Source organism: Megachile rotundata, chromosome 2 (genome assembly GCF_050947335.1).
Source record: "Megachile rotundata isolate GNS110a chromosome 2, iyMegRotu1, whole genome shotgun sequence".
Classification (NCBI taxonomy): Eukaryota; Metazoa; Arthropoda; class Insecta; order Hymenoptera; family Megachilidae; genus Megachile; species Megachile rotundata.
In genome coordinates, this window is record NC_134984.1 from 5643349 (window position 1) to 5658841 (window position 15493).

The 15493-nt window shown below is 39.6% G+C and overlaps 1 long non-coding RNA gene across 8 annotated transcripts in view; it reads right to left on the bottom strand.

Annotated features, from left to right (window-relative positions):
• Positions 1–15493, bottom strand: part of LOC105663862 (uncharacterized) — a 129932-nt gene that overhangs the window by 109534 nt on the left and 4905 nt on the right. For 5 of the 8 annotated variants that reach the window (XR_013040519.1, XR_013040520.1, XR_013040522.1 and 2 more), the window contains exon 3: positions 15169–15263. This is a non-coding gene — a long non-coding RNA (uncharacterized LOC105663862). Of the gene's footprint in view, positions 1–6204; positions 10875–10894; positions 14231–15168; positions 15264–15493 lie in introns of those variants that run through there. The other 3 variants (XR_013040525.1, XR_013040517.1, XR_013040521.1) reach the window with 3 other exon arrangements.

Below are 15493 nucleotides of genomic sequence, written 5' to 3' on the forward strand. Positions count from 1 at the left end.
TTCTACCCATGGCTTCATGTGGTCTGCCGACGTTGACGTTTGATTAGGTCCCTCGTGCTCACCGACCTTGACCACCAGGTATCGGTCATTGCGGAGTGCTCGAGAGACTTCGTATGGTCCCAAGAATTTTCCGGCTAGCTTCAATCCAGGCCCGAGCTGCGTCCGCTGTATTGCCACGAGATCGCCTTCCTTGTAACTTCTTGCCTTTTTACGCCGCTTGTTGTATTGTTTTTGATTCTCCTGTTGAACCCGCTGCAGCTGTTCTTTGGCGTGTTGACGTATCTCGTCCCGATCGGCCTGAAACATTTCTCGGAATTCCGTTTCGATTATCGCTCTTACCTCCTGGTCATCTTTAAGCCGCATGCGAGTGCCCACGAGCAGGGTAAAGGGAGGCACTCCGGTGCTGCGGTGAGGGGTGGCGTTTAGAAATTACTGGACCTTTGAGAGATGTTTGAACCACTCCGCTGGGTTGGAAGCCGACATCTTCGTGAGGAGCGGAATCAGAGTCCGGTTTACCCTCTCTACCTGGCCGTTGCCTCGTGGTACGCCCGTGACGATAAGGACGTGTTCTATTCCCTCCTCATTGCAGTAGTCCTTAAATGCCTGTGAGGTGAAGGCCGTACCTCGATCGGATATGATCCTGCGTGGGTTGCCGAATATTGCCGCCTGTTTCCGCAATCGTTCGATAATTTCCGCCGTATTTGTTGTCTTCGTGGCGTACAGCCACACGAATTTCGTGAACGCGTCCACTGCAACGAAAATGTGTCGGTACTGCTTTCGGGTGGAGGGTAGCGGGCCGAGATGGTCAACATGCAACGTATCGAGAGGACGGTCTCCTTTTTCGATTGTGTGGAACAGTCCCTCCTGCCGACCCTTCTTTCGTTCGGCAAGTATGCAGTCTACGCAGTTGCTTACAACCTTTTCGACCTTGGACTGCATGGCCGGAAACCAGTAGTCGCGTCGGAGCATTGCTTCTGTTTTTGCACTGGAGAAATGCCCCTGTTCGTGTGCCCTGCGTATGATCTGCGTCCGCATCCCTCTCGGAACCACGATACGCCAATCGCCATCCATTCGTCGGAGCAGGAGCCCCCGCCTTAACGCATAGCCATCAACCCCGCGTTCCTTCACGCCGTTTATTATTTTTTGTAGGTCGTTGTCTTGTTCTTGAGCCCTGCAAATTCGTGCTGTCAGACTGTCCTCGCTCTCGATCGTCAAGCAGGCCGCCACCGGGTTTCGACTGAGCGCGTCCACGTGTTTCATAGCGTTTCCGGACCGATGCTCGATCGCGTATTGGAATTCTTCTAACAACAACGTCCAGCGCGCTACGCGTACGCAAAGGTCTTTCTTTCGCATGGTAACAATCTTGAAGGAGATACCGAGCAAATAAACCCTGAATTTTTTTAGAGCCCTTACGATCGCTAAAACTTCGAGTTCGTAACTTGAATACCGCTGCTCTGCTGCGGTCGTCATCCCGCTCGCGTAATACACGGGGTGAAACGCGCCGTCCTCGCTATCGCGCTGCAGCAGAATCGCCCCGAAACCGTACATTGAAGCGTCGGTATGCAATTCCGTTTCCCGCTCAGGCCGGTAAATTCGCAAGACCGGTTTTTTGAGTAGAGCTTCCTTGAGCGACTGGAACGCGTTTAGTTCTTCCGGTCCGAACCGGAAGGGAACGTTGGCCTTTAATAGTCGTGTCAATGGTCGTGCAATCGTAGAATACTCAGGGATGAATTTCCGGAAGTATCCAGATAGCCCAAGAAAACTCTGCAGCTGTCGAATCGTTGTCGGAGTTGGAAAACGAGCTACCGCTTGGGTTTTACTTTCGGATGGACGCACCGTACCCCCCTCCATTACGTGCCCGAGGTACTCCACCCGCGTTTTAAGAAATTCGCATTTTGCCCAGTTAATGTGCAGTCCACATTCTGCCGCTCGTTTGAGAACATCTTTTAACCGCTGAACCGCGCTTTCAATATTCGTATCGGGCACAACTAAATCATCAATGTACGTGAGAACAACCCTTTTCGCGATCAAATCCTGAAACGCGGCGTTTACGAACCTCTGAAAAACGGTGGGCGAATTACACAATCCGAACGGTACTTTTAAAAATTCATATTGTCCGTCGGGCACGATAAAGGACGTATACTTCCGACTACCCGGTTCTACTGGGACGTGAAAAAATGCATTTCGTAAATCTAACGTGCTGTATACAACAGCGTCGCGCAAAGCGTCTAGCTGATCCTCGATTAGTGGGAGGGGATAACGGTCTCGAACAATTTTCGCGTTTAATTGTCGGTAATCTACGCAAAGACGGGCGGTACCGTCTTTCTTTTTAACTAAAACGACCGGACTCGCGTACTCTGAGAGAGAGGGTTGTACAACGCCGTCTCGCATCCACTCGTCTATCTGTCTGTTAACCACATCTCTCTCGGAGGGTGAAAGCCTTCTCGGGCGCTGATATACCGGTTCGTCGTCCTTGACAATGATTTTCATCGTTACCCCAACGTCACGACTTTGATCGGGCTTGTAATTGCGAACGACCGTTTCGATTTCTTTTCGTAATTTCTCGTCTTTGACGTGAGACAAGTCGATCGCGTCGTGTTCCTGATCGCAACCAACGTACAGCGTTTCAAGCGCGAAATTCCGTGCGTTCGATTGATTTGCTAAAATCATCGTTCCGTTTTTTGCTATCCATTCTGCGGCGTTTATAAAATCGTAACCCAGCAACACTCCGTAACTCAAAACTGCGTTTTCAACGACGTGCAGCATCGCTTCGCGTATTTCCCCGTCGATCACAATTTCCGCTTTAAACTTCCCGAGAGTTCGGCACTCTTGCGAGCCTATTCCGCGAAGACGTATTTTATCGTTCGTTAAAGCCGGTGCCCCGATATCGCGGTATACGTTTTCACGAATTAGAGATACGTCACTACCGGTGTCAAGGACGGCTACCGCGGCGCAACCGTTCACGCGAACATCTTTTCTACATTTCGTATCTGACGATTCTGCGACAGCGAGGACGTTTTTAACCACCGTGTTTTTTTTTGTCGGACATTCGCGGGAAATATGACCATATTGATTACAATGGAAGCACTTACGACCTTTGTCTTGTGTGGGGCATTTCGCTGTTGGATGTCCTCTATCACCGCAATTGATGCATCTTCTCGTTGCCGTTGCTGAATTGGCTGCACTGTCGCTTCGAGGTTTCGACGCTGACTCTCCTCCTTTGCCCATGGTGTTCGTCGCTTTCGGCCTCAAGGTGATGTTGCCGAATGCTTCCAGCAAATCGGCGTTCGTCTTGAACCTCTGGAGACGAGCCTGGTCCTGGAGAACGGGATCGGGAATCCCGTCGATGACATAGTCGATGAGTTCCTCTTCGTTTAGAGAAATACGGTTCGCCAGGATTACTTTCTCGTGAAGGTAATCGGCGAAGGTTTCCCCTCGGTGCCACGTCCGCTCTTCAAATCGCCGTCTCGCCACTAACCGATTTAGCCGTCGATCGTACATTGAGCCCATTCGCCCCAGCAGCATCTCAATCGTCATCGTCATGTGCTTGGGGCGGGAATGGAACCATTCCTGCGCTCTCCCTCGGAGTCTTGACACGATGAGGAAGCGGCATGCATCGTCTTGCACTCTGTAGGTTTCCCGTAGAAGCTGTAGTTGTCTCGACCACGTTTCAAATGCGCCTTCTGATCCATCGAAATGGTTCAAAAGATCCGCAATAGCCGTGATGTTCATGCGAAGGGGTTCGGGTGTCGCAGCCGTGACCTCCGCTCCCGTTGATGGTTGACCCGCGTTATCTTGAGCCGCGCGCGCGAATTCCAGCTCACGCCTCGCCAGATCTGCTTCTCGGAGGGCCATTTCCTTCTCTTTTTCCAAAAGTTCCAGTCGTAGCTTCATCAGCTCCAATTCCGTAGACTGAGCTGGTGTATGAGGCGTCGGTCCCAGTTTGCTGTCGTTGTCGTGCGACGTCTCGCCTCCGTAAAAAACATCATCCACCTGGGTGCCGTGTTCGAGCAGTCTCGCGACTAATTCGTTTTTCGTACCACTCGTAGAAAGAGCTTTCTCCCGCAAGATCTCTTTCAAGCGTGCCGTGGTCAGGTCTTGCAAGGATTTTTCCTCCATTTTGTCGTAATTGTCCGTCTCACAAACACTGTTTTATCACGCACTTTTGGATCGCTGTTGATATCCCGGACGAGCCCCCAAGTGTAGGATTAGTATTTTCAAGAACTAAACCTTTATTAAAGAACACGATAAAACAGTAGTGAAAAGTACACGAAAAATTACAAAAATATACACGCACGCACGCACAAACAACAAAAGTACAAAAAGCCCAAAAGTCCAAAAATCCGTAATTCGTAAAATCGTAAGCCGTAAATCGTAATCCGTAATCGTAACCGTAACAAAGATCGTATTCGTAATCGTCGCACACTCGCTCGTCACTCGTTGTTCTCTCTTAGCTTCTCGCACCGCGGACACACCCTTATATTTACTTGTCGATCGAACATTCCCGAATTTCGGCATTCGAACGTTTCGCGAGTCTTCGATTGCTCGAAACCTCGCGATCGTTTCTCAACGTTCGCCGCGTTTTCATTCTCTCTCTCTCTCTCACACTCTTTCTCGCACTCGCACCCATACCCGGAACGACACGCTCGCCGGCAACGAATTTGCTCGACGGCGGTTTATGTTTTCGTTCTCGAAACTTCACGGTACGTTTGCGGCACGACCGTTATCACTGTCCTACATACAGTGAGTAACTTTAATATTCGGACACCAGAACATTTTTATTCTGTACCACTGTAATTTTGTTAACAGCAGACAAAGATCATGCGTGGTCAGATACATTATCGAAGTACTGTGTCTAGTTAATAATAGTATAAATTTTATTTCCATAACTTGCAACATTCAGAAAATAATATGTGTTAAATGAAACAATGTCAAAATTTAACGTTACTTTAATATTCGGACACTAGGACGCAGCAATATTTATAATACTTTGTACTTCGGAATTCGAAGGTTGTGTTTTGTTTACAAACGTATTAGTCTGTAAGTAAGAGCTTTAAGCCTCGAAAGCATCAGTTTAGTTTCGATATTCCGAACATTCACATAACATAATGGCACGCAAAAGTAATACCAGTTTTGAAATACGCCAACTCGTTATTTTTCATAATGCAAATGGAAAATCGTATAGATAAATTGCCGCCATGCTGAATTTGAGTAAGAGTACAGTAGGAGATATAATTAGAAGGTATAAACAAGAAGACCGGATAGAGTCTATACCACAAAAAGGGCAACCAAAGAAGTTGGATATTCGTGAAGAAAGGAAGATAATCAGAAAAATAAAGGTAAATCCTTTATTAAGTGCTCCAAAACTGGCTGATGAACTGTTGACGGAGACTGGGAAGAAGGTGCATCCACAAACCATACACAGGACGCTAAAAAAAAGTGGTTACAACGGAAGAGTCGCTAGAAGAAAGCCATTTGTAAATGAAGCGAATAGGAAGAAGAGACTAAATTATGCACAAGAATTTGTTTTAAAGGAAGATACATGGTGGAATGACGTAATTTTTAGTGATGAAAGTAAATTCAATATTTTCGGTTCAGATGGACGAAGAATGGTATGGAGAAAGAAGAATGAAGAATTTAAATTTAAAAATACAAAACCCACTGTGAAACACGGTGGTGGAAATGTGCTTGTGTGGGGATGTATTTCAACATTTGGAACGGGCGAATTAGTTTTTATTGACAATATTATGGACAAAAATATATATTTAAACATTTTAAAAAATAATTTACATAAAAGTGCAATGGAAATGGGTATTGCCGATACTTTTAAATACTATCAAGACAACGGTCCTAAACACAAGGCCCGTATTGTACAAGAATATTTGTTGTATAATTGTCCAAAATTATTACACCCTCCACCTCAGTCACCTGACCTAAACCCTATTGAAAACCTATGGGACGAATTGGAAAGACAAATTAGAAAAATTCCAATAACATCCAAAGAAATGTTGAAACAACAATTAAAAAAAGAATGGAACAATATTACTACCGAATACCTAAAAAAAATAATTGGCAACATGCCTCAACGTTTGAAGGAAGTTATTAGTCAAAAAGGTTACCCTACAAGATATTAAATCAATTGTTAAATATAAAAATTGAAGAAAAAATGACTTGTATTTTAAAGTGTCCGAATATTAAAGTAACGTTAAAATTAGACATTGTTTTATTTAACACGTATTATTTAACGAATTTTTGATATTGTGTTAATAAAATTTATCTTATTGTTAAAGAGACTCAGTGCCTAAATATTACACGTAACCATTTATGTTTTTGCCAGTTAAGAACAAAATTATAGTGCAACAAAATAAAAATTTTGTGGTGTCCGAATATTAAAGTTACTCACTGTATATATAATCGTAATTGCTATGAACGCGGTGATCCTTCAAGAATCGTAATTCTTTTTTCAAAATCAAAATGCGAGGACGCATTTTCTTTCACCCCGGGAGGAATCTCACCGGTCAAACGGTATAAACAAGATAAGCCGAAAACGGTAACGCCATCAGGAGATAAGCAAGAGTATAAAAGAAGAAGCAGGCCGGCGCGCGCGACATTAAGCATCAGGCAATAATAATATACACTCAAGATAGTCGGAGCTAAGGTTTCGGGTCGGATTGCGAGAACATTCGATTGTAACAAATTGCGCACATTGTAAAGTGCTGTAGTGATTAAGGAGTAAAATAAATATTTTGTTTTTTTAAAACACGAACTGATCTCTTTCCCGCGTAACAATTGAAATCAGTTTCCTCAGTAATTGAGAAAGATATTAAAAAGAATGATGATGAAGATACGGAACAAATGTTACTTTTTATTACCGGAGGAGCTGGTAGTGGCAAGTCGTTTATTTTAAAATTACTTGTTGAACATATTAAACGCTGCTATAATCCCACAGTTGATATGATGATAAAACCATCGTTCATTGAAGTAGCTTCTTTGACTAGCGTCGCTGCCCGCCAAATACTCGGAAAAATTCTGCACTTCTTGTTCTCGTTGCCTATTGAAAAAGGTACTGCAATGACCTATCGACGACTAACTGGACAAAGATTCGAACAGGAGAGACGAAAGTGTCGGTACATAAGGTGGTTGATTATTGACGAGATATCAATGGTATCTTACGAGAATTTGCGAATAATTCATTTAAGATTGCAAGAATTCAAAATGAATGATACATTGTTTGGTGGCGTAAATGTACTTCTTTTTGGCGATATCATGCAGTTGCCCCCGGTAAAAGGACACTGGTGTTTTATACAGCCACATTGGTGTAGCGCAGAAATTAATTTATGGCACCAATTTTCATTCTGCGAACTTACCATTAACATGCGACAAAGGGATGACGTCGAATTATTGACTTACTGAATAACCTACGGTTTGGGGAAGTGACAACCTTTCAACTACAAATACTATGCGAACGAAGAAGAGTTTCCTTAACCGGAGAGTTTGAGGATGGTAAAGCGGTAAGAATATTCCCAACCATAAAATTAGTCGATGAATATAATACAAAAATGACCGATAAATTAGCAAAATCACATCGAATGTACATCATTGATGCAGTAGACGAGTCACGCGAGGCAGCTACATATGGAAAAAGGCCACCAGAAAATGTTATTCCTACAAATGTTAATAACTGTGGCGGACTGTTACATACAATAACGTTAGCCGAGGGATCGCGAATCATGCTGCGGCGAAATATATCAATTTCTGATGGTTTGATAAACGGTGCAATGGGAATAGTTAAGAAATTTAGATGGCCGGCACTTAGAAGAGACTAACTAGAACAGCGAGAATTGCCGGACTCAGTTCTTATAAAATTTGACGACGAATCTGCTGGAAATAGGTTCAAAGATATTGATGGTTACATTCCAATATCTCCAGTTTCAGCAACGTTTCAGGCGACAAAAGGTTATAGGGACGTCGAGCGCAGAATGTTATCACTTATTTTAAGTTGGGCAGTAACGGTGCAGAAATTACAAGGGACCACATTAAACAAAGCCGTAAATTGATCTTGGCAAAAGGAATTTTGCAAAAGGTCAAATTTACGTTGCACTTAGTCGTGTTAAAAGTCTAGATGGTCTAGTTTTATCTGATTTAACGCCAAACAAAGTCCTCATTAAACCTCATGACGAGCGAGCACTCGCAGAAATGGAAAGATTACAACGCTTGCTTTTGCAAACAAACACTGCAGATCAGCTTCCAGCGACTGACACGTAAAAAAACAAGCCAAGTCATATACGTGTACGATATTGTAATTGCAGAGAGAATAGTAAAGAATAATTATATAGATGTTATTTTATTTTAACATTTGAGGATCTAATTGAAACGAGCGGTATCATATAATATAGATAGTAGATGAATATACATACTTGATTACCGACTTATTGGCAAATTACCGACATATTTCTGTATTTATTTTAGCTATTTTCAACAATTTCCTATGATTGTTTTTCAAGTCCTACGAATAGTATCAAATTTCCGAATACTGTTATGGTCACTGGTCTGCACGGCGCAGTGACCGACATGCGTCTAACGTGTCGTACCTGTTGATGGATTACTCCAAAATCGCGCCGCAATGAAAGGGTTAAAAAGTCACATAAAATGGACTGCTTCATTTGTACCACTAGTGGTACATGCCGCCCGATGCAGGCGAAAACGTGTTAATTATTAAACTCCCGCCATATCAAAGACAATGCTAGTAATAAATTTAAGAAACATTCGTTATAAATTCAAGGGTGGAGTTCATTTTTCCCTTTTCATGTCGACAGCGTAGGGTTCTGCAAAATACAAAAAAGAACTCTTGTGGCGACACCTACTTCCGCTCAACCGTTCCGCCGAAAAGTGCGTTTTTCTCCCGCCTAAATTTTTGTTTTTTCTTGGAAGGGGATTTCTCTCAGGGAAGAAAGTTCACTTTCCCGGAAAACGCTTTTTAGTACAGACGCGTCGCAACGCTATAATCTTATATTTATTCGCGAACTTTTTTGTAGTATTAATCAATGTGTTATTGTGTATCCTAAAGACTAATATAAAGACTCATATAACAAATAGTTAATCAGACATTGTTAATAAATTTTTGAAACTCTTTCATGTTAAATAAACGAGTGATTATTTTACCCGATTAACATTAGTCGGTAAAGTGGGGTCCTTAATCAAAGGAGGACTCACTCTACAAAGGTGTGGCGCCACCTACTTCTGGTTTGGCGATCCGGCAGAAACTGCATTTCCACGCGTAGGTGAGTTTCATTCTCTTCGGAAAGTGTACGTGTAAGCGTAGAGACGTGGAAATTGTAGGAAAATGAGTAAAAATTTAGCTTCGCAATAGTTACAATAATGCGTGATCACATTTTATATAAAGTCTTAAACTCGCGCTATATCTGTGATTATTATTGTTAATAAATATAAAGAAACCTTTGTTATAGTTAAAGATAGTGTGAAATTCTTTTACCCCTTTCACGTCGATAAAGTAAAGTTCTACAAATCACGAAGAAAATCTATACAAAGGGGGGTACTATGGCGACACCTACATGCAGTCGAGTATTTTACCGGAAACTGCATTTCCGCACAGGATAAACTTCCTACAATCTCCATGCTCCAAATTAATCCAATTTTGGTACATGGGTTTCTTTTTAATAAAAATAATGATTCCGAGAAGGATTTTTGGCGACTTGAGAAAAAATTTGTTATCATTTGGGTGTCATTCTCTATTTTATCGGCATAGTATTTGCACCTACTGTTATCTATTGCTTTCTGCAATGGCAATCCCAATAGTTACAAGCCATAGAAATTAAATTCAACTGACGCCTATGATTTTTTAATATTAATCTACCCTAACCTAATCCAATCTAATTTACTGAAGTTAAGGCTTGAATTATATTAGTATGAAAATTGTATTGATATGAAGAATATACATCGTTTAATATCATTAGCTAATTGGATAAATGGATCTTTCTCATTTTTTCTTGTTTGTAAACGCCACAGAAACTCACACACGTGATTAATGAAACTATTTTGTCTAATACCTCCTCTACTAAATCATGCTCTCAAAACACGCCAGGACGATTCAATGTTCTGAATATAAGCACTGCTTTTTGGGCCTACGAAATTAGCGCTATGGTTTACAGTTTTGTGAACATACCCATATTTATTTAAATTTATATAACTCTTCCAACAATCCGTATGTGTTTCCAAATCGGCTGCTGCATGTTTCCTAATTAACCCCTTAACTTGTACGCTCGAGTTAATTCGAGCGCGCTAAACAGGCTAAACTGTGCACACTCGAGATAATTCGAGCGGCATTGTATTTTATGCTTTTATAATTTTTCACGCTCGAATATAATCGAGAATTGAAAATAACAATGTGAAAGCAAAGAAAAAAAATCGGTTTATTGATATTTATCATTTACATTGGATTGTAAGTTATAATACTTATTTATTCAAGAATAAAATATAGCCTTTTTCCGTAGAACAAAAGCGCAGTATATAAAAATTGACTTTTTTGTCCGATTTCTTCAAAAAAACTGCGTTAAGGGGTTAACGGAACAAGAGTATTTTCATTTCGTTTGTTTCCAGGACATATTTCGAATCGATATTTTTGCCCTTCTTGCCCTATCATTCCTATTCTAAATTTTTAATATGAAATAGGAAATAAAAATTAAAAATAAATATAATAAAATGACAATAGCCATAAAAATTGTACATAATATACCCATGTTCCTCACGCAAACGTCCTCTTTCAAACTTCCTTCGTCCAATTTTACGCTCATCAATTTCAACTATTACATCAGGACGGGCGATTAATTCTCCTAATTCATATTGTCTGTCAAGGGCTAAAACACACAATTCTCTACATATCAAAAATCTGTCAGCAATTGATTCAGTTGAAACCGTTCCGTCTTCAACGATAGGAAACTCATGCTGAGTCTGATTATATGAGAATCACCATGCAAAAGCATATGTTATTATTGTTGAATTTTGAATATTCAAATGGCAACGCTCGAACCTATCGAAATTTTCACATAGAAAATTTCTAGTGCTAGTGCAAGCATAATTTCAAAATAAGTTAATTAATAAAAGACGTAACTATGTGTTATGAACAGCTATAATACTGTGATCATATTTTCCTGATATTTAACATCGGAAATTGTCTAATCATTCTGTTTCATTATTGTAAAGCAACTTCCTTTTATGTTTTGGACACCACTTTTCCCTAAGAATTAAATTTAATTCTTCTAGCCATTCATGCGCTCTTTCGTGGTCACTCATTTTCTTTGCAAAAGAATATAAATTAATGCGATCCGTTTTTATACATATAACACGCTTATTAGTAAACACAATGAACCATGTGTTATATTGTAATTCTAGTACTCTTGATACATTGATACCTTCTAAAAAACAATTGAAAATAACATATTTCATAGCATCAAAATCACTTTCAAATCTGCCTCAAGTACCCTACCGGTAATACAGTAAAGACTGGATAACTGCAACAAAATCGGGACCCAAGCGTTGCAGTTATCGAGTCGAGGTGTCGATTCTTTGTTTACGTTTGTGTAACATCCCTGGAAGAGTTTTTTTTTTTCTTTTCGTTACTAATATGGCAGTTCTGTGCTCTAATTCAATTACCCACCGTGAGAATGGTTTAGTTACCGACAATATTAGACAATTACCGAGAGTACATTATATATCAATTACCTTATGTATTAATTTCGACAGTCTGTAATCGACCATATATATATATATTTTTTAATTTTCAATAATTATTTTATGTTTTCAATTTAAAAGGAGTAATATGTTCCATAAAATCAATCAAATGTCAAGTTAATTCATTTAAAACAAGATTAATGTATTATTTCATAGTTACTCGAATAAATGTATGGTTTTGTATGGAAAATTCCGCAATGCTATGTGCCTACGTGCCGCGATGCTCGCCCCGAATTTCCTAGTATTCTCGCGTAATCCTAGAGAAGGATAGGAATATATTTTACAATTAGGATATTATTAGTTATTAAAAACCATTAGTTAAACAAATCAGTCAATACATATCAAGCGTACTAATATTATGTTATCCAGAACTAAAGTCAGATGTTAGTTTATTGCAGTATATACTGTAAACTATAATATTATTCAATGGAATGTTCGAGAAGCATCGTATGCTTATATATTTAGCTCAGATCCGTATAGAAGTCGTGCGTAGTACATAGAGGAGGATAGGAATATAAACTATTATGTAGATTGCGATATTGATAATGTAATTAAATCGTTCGTTTTCATAATTAATGTCTAATTGCGAACTTATACGACAATGATATATTTCGACATTATGGGGGTTTTCCAAGAAATTGCCAGGCTGGCGAGTATAAAAGGTCGAGCGAAACTCGCCTAAATCGCAGAACAGTTTTCGAAGTCGAGCAAGCTAGAAGTCTCCTGGATAAGTATAACCGGAACAGATTTCGCTGTCAAGAGCCGCAACGATTCTTAATACTTGACTGGTAAAGCGGGTATACGCCGCCATTTGGATACGTGATTGTGGGTCATTCTAGTAGCTAGCTAACGCAGGCTCCCCATTCAAACGGTCTAGTATCTGAAACTCCGCTAGGAGAGTGCTATACTTAGCGCCAAGAAAGGCTAAGATATCGAAACGATAGCTCTCAGCTACTCACATTTGATTTTTCATCGGATTGCTAACGCGCCATCAGATTCTCGGAGCTCGCTCTGGGTCGTTTCGTAGCCAGCTAATGCAGGCTCCCCATTTGAGCGGCTTGGTCTCTGAAGCCCGTGTCTTTTGAGTGACAGTTCAGCAATCACGATTTTATAATTAGAGTCAATTGATTTGCTACCCTGTTAGACTTATACTATTCACTCTTTTCCTGTATCGTTGGGTCGTTCTAGTAGCTAGCTGACGCAGGCTCCCCAATTAAGCGATCTGGTTTTGGCTGTCAGTGTTCGTTTTGACAAAAAGGGTCATGGACAATTAGTTGTCGAGACAAATTAAAAGAGTAACTGTTCCGAGGGAATCATTTAGATTCGAACAAATTTTGGAACTTGAATTAATAAAAGAATATTGTTCTCTCATCAGCGTAATTTCCGTAGTCGACTACACCGCGTTAGATATCAAATAAAATCATTAATCTATCTAACTTTGCGAAAGCGTATTTAGGTACACTTAGAGAATCACACTTAGGTCGTGTTCTTCGCTGCGGTAGACTGTCACGCGCTAATATTATTAATTTCGTAAAAGAGTAATCGTTATATAAATCACAAACGTATTAATCAAGATAAATTTTGTCATTGCGATAGCGTTCGAAACGAGAATCAAATCTTACAGAATATCGAATTCAATTAATTTTATAGAAGCGAAGTTAGCTTTATCCGAAATCAGACTTAGGTACGATTTAATATAAAGTATTAACTAGCGAGAGTCATTTTGTCAGATTCACAATTATCTATTACGTATTATTTAATTTGCCAAGTTCTATTATTTCTATTATTAATATTATATCAAAGTCTATTTAGTTTCTTTTGATCAAACCAGTATACTTTTCATATTTTGTTGTTATTTGTTACTTGTTATTTGTTAAATTCATTATCTTTATTATTTTATTGAATAAACCTTATTGTTGAAAGATATTGACCTGTGAATTTCACTCCTTAACCGCACATCACAATCTTTAGATTTAGTTATTTTCCAAAACGAGTCGTTTAGTTAGTAAAAGCCGCTCTTTACCTTCCTAGCGCTAGTAACTATCTGAACCTAGGTTCCAGAGTCGTTACATTTGGCTCGCACCGACCGCTAAACGTAGGAAAGGACAGAGGCGAACGAGAGAGGCTATTTAAAATTAAATTTCTAGAAAAGTCTGACGAGTAATGGTCTTTTGGTTCCATACAAAATCGCACCTCAATACAGTCGAAAAAAAAAACAAAAAATATTACTACATAAACAAATGTTGTTCAAATTATGCCGTGTTTGGTCTTATTTTAATCAGGAGAATCTCACAATTACATTGGTAAAAGTAATATTTAGCAAATCCAAAAAATAAAAAAGTTTTACTGTTGCATTAGTGTTGTCACATCGATACGCCGGTTCGGATTACATTACATACGCTGCTCACTCGTCAAGTGTCAAAATTCAAGGGGGAAGCCCCTCAGTGGTGGAGATAGTAACGTTGCAGTTATCCAGTCTTTACTGTAATTGCGTCGGTAAAGTGACACCTAACTTATGCAAAATTTTTTTCTCAAGTCGCCAAACCTGCTTCTCGAAATCAACATTTTTATTAACCCATTCGAGACCGATTGCACACCGTGTGTGCAATTGCTTTCCGAGGCTATAAGACCGGTTGCACACCAGGTGTGCAACAGTAGTAATGAGTAATTATCGATTATTCTGAATAAAATTGTTATCGAGGTAAAACCTTGTATCACCTTATATTACACACATGGTGTTCAATCCGCTCCACGCAATGAAAACATTCTAAGTAATCTAGTTTTTTTTTTATTAAAGATGAATAATATAAAGAGAAAAAGAGCTTCGCTCCTGGGGACCGTGTTCGAAAAAATCGCCGTCTCGAATGGGTTAAAAGAAAATCCATTCCCAAAATTTCATGCTCCAAAATTTAGAGCATGTAGGTTTTTGGAAGTACAACCTGAAAGTTTTGATGTGCAATTTAAATGTTCAAGGCAACCAAAATGTGGACTGAGTCTTCGTTTTTCAATTACTTATCAAAAACATGGACCAATCAGAGCAAAATAATTGCACGCGTCCGGAAACTAGGGCAACAGTTTTGAGCCTGACAGTTAGACATAATCATGAACAAACACGTTTACGCCATGACTGTGTAATTGCTAACAAAAAGCCGCTACATCAAAGTCACGTCAAATAGAAGAAATAAAAAATTTGGTTATACGTTATTTACAAAGAATAAAGAACAAAATGTCGAAAATTGTTGTACAAAATTACACGCAATTTTGCACTTTACAAAAATGCAAAAAAAATCGCATATTTTGAATGAAAAATAACTTTTCTATTTATCAGAAAAGATTCTAAATCTAATACTTAATAAATGTATTAACACCTGTCTATTTTAAATTCACAAAACATGCAAAAATAATTTAAATCAGACTCACCTACTGTTTTAAATAATGTTGCTTCGGTGGAAATGTGTCCTCATGACAGAGTCGTTTCACTGATCTTGACACTCACTACAGTAAAGACTGGATAACTGCAACAAAATCGGGACCCAAGCGTTGCAGTTATAGAGTCGAGGTGTCGATTTTGTGTTTACATTTGGCTGGCTTAGCCGATGGTATTTTGCAAAAAGTAATATTTCGCCATGATTTCTTTAAAATTCCATGAAATTCGCCACGAACGTTAATTTATGTCGATACAGAGCCCGAGCTTACTATTTTATCCTTAAAATTTCACGAAGAGAAAACTAAAGTTTTAAGTAGA